Genomic DNA, 2,260 nt, shown 5'->3' on the forward strand with positions numbered 1-2,260 from the left:
TGTGTGTGTGTGTGTGTGTGTGTGTGTGTGTGTGTGTGTGTGTGTGTGTGTGTGTGTGTGTGTGTGTGTGTGTGTGTGTGTGTGTGTGTGTGTGAGCTGTTGCGCAGCGGCGCACACGCGGAATACCGAGCCTGTGTGTGACACGCGCGCGCGCGCGCACACACACACACACACACACACACACACACACACACACACACACACACACGCGCGCGCGAGCACTCACACACACACGCAGCACGAGCTGTGTGTGCTTCCCTCATCTGGGACACCGTGGAGGATCAACTCCCACGCAGACACACAGAGAGAGAGAGAGAGAGAGAGAGAGAGAGAGAGAGAGAAGGCGGGGAGAGAGAGAGAGAGAGAGAGAGAGAGAGAGAGAGAGAGAGAGAGAGAGAGAGAGAGAGAGAGAGAGAGAGAGAGGTGGTGAGCAAGAATGAGCGAGGGAGGGAGTGGGTGGTTAGATGGATGGTGAAGAGAGAGAGAGAGAGGACAAAACATCTCAGCAAAAACTTTGTTGCCTAGTGTGTGTAATATATATACATATACATATATATATATACATATACATATATACATATCCAACCTAGACAGATGATCTACTTATTTATTTACTTATTTATTTACTTATTTAAGTATTTATTTAAGTATTTATTTATGTATTTATGACTCGTGGCTCAGAGAAAGACATTCTATTATTAATCTCATGTGAGTATAGTTCAGTCTTTAAGCACTTTTTTTCTAAAATTAAACAACATGCAGAAATATGAAATATAACTTCTCACACATAGAGGAGGGGGGGCAGAGAAGTGGATTTGTTACACCTACTGACTGAGATCCAACACTGTCTGTCTGTCTGTCTGTCTGTCTGTAGAACAGTGACATGAACCACTATTAAAACAACAGAGGCGTTTCATTGCTAAACAGCAGCAGGTTGTGTTATTATTATTAAACTGATCCCAGAGCAGCTCAACTCTTCAAATATTCACACTGAACCGTAAAGATGTGAGTCTGTCATCAAACCACAGGGATTAGAAAAACACATTATCCAAGTCTGTGTTCCCCTGTGTGTGTGTGTGTGTGTGTGTGTGTGTGTGTGTGTGTGTGTGTGTGTGTGTGTGTGTGTGTGTGTGTAAAACAATCTGAGGACTTATTCCACCACAAGGTACTGATGCAGTTTGTTGGGGTATTGTATTGACCTACAAACAGTCTGTGCAGGATTTCACAGTGTAAGTGATTTGCGTAATGACGCGCATGACGCGCCTGGTGACAGACGTAGGGTTAGTTCCGCTCCCGACCGGATCATAAACCTGAAAAAGGTGTTGATCCCAGCCCAGGCTACAAGTGACCAACAAGTCAATTCAATCACCACACAGTGTCAGTAAATACACACGTTTTGAACCCTTTCAGTCCACGTGTGAGTGAGTGAGTGAGTGAGTGAGTGAGTGGGTGTGTCCTGGTCTGGGCACAACGTTAGGGATAGTTACCCCAAAATGTCATATTTTTTTAGTCACTCCATGGAGACTTGGATTCATGGCCATTTTGTTAGTTTTTGTCTCATTCCTAAGACAATCATTTGATGACCGGCAGCGGTTCCGGTAGGAGACACAAAGACTCTCCTTTGTGTCTCCTACCGGAACCGCTGGTGAAAAAACACACAACAAGTTAAAATATGAAGATAAGAGGTTTCTGCCCCACAGCAACGATATGTATTGAACTTTTTGGGGTGGTGTGTGTGTGTGTGTGTGTGTGTGTGTGTGTGTGTGTGTGTGTGTGTGTGTGTGTGTGTGTGTGTGTGTGTGTGTGTGTGTGTGTGTGTGTGTGTGTGTGTGTGTGTGTGTGTGTGTGTGTGTGTGTGTGTGTGTGTGTGCGTGCGTGCGTGCGCGTGCGTGTGCGTGTGTTGTTGTTGAAACGTGACATGGATTTATTTCTCTGTTGCTCACAGATCTGCACCGTTAATAACGATGTTTACCACCATGCTCCCAGGTAGGCTTATAACCCCGCCCACACACTCTAATCTATGTCTGGCTCTCTGTGTGTGTGTGTGTGTGTGTGTGTGTGTGTGTGTGTGTGTGTGTGTGTGTGTGTGTGTGTGTGTGTGTGTGTGTGTGTGTGTGTGTGTGTGTGGGCATGACCTTTTAAATCATAAGTCCACGGATCAACCTCCAAAACAGACACAAAATGCAAGACACATCAAACGTGTGTCAACCGCACCAGCCAATGTAATCTATTACTATGTCAGTCTACCGACCTATCAACC

The sequence above is a fragment of the Gymnoscopelus microlampas genome (genome assembly GCF_963454915.1).
Source record: "Gymnoscopelus microlampas genome assembly, chromosome: 24".
In the NCBI taxonomy this organism is placed as follows: Eukaryota; Metazoa; Chordata; class Actinopteri; order Myctophiformes; family Myctophidae; genus Gymnoscopelus; species Gymnoscopelus microlampas.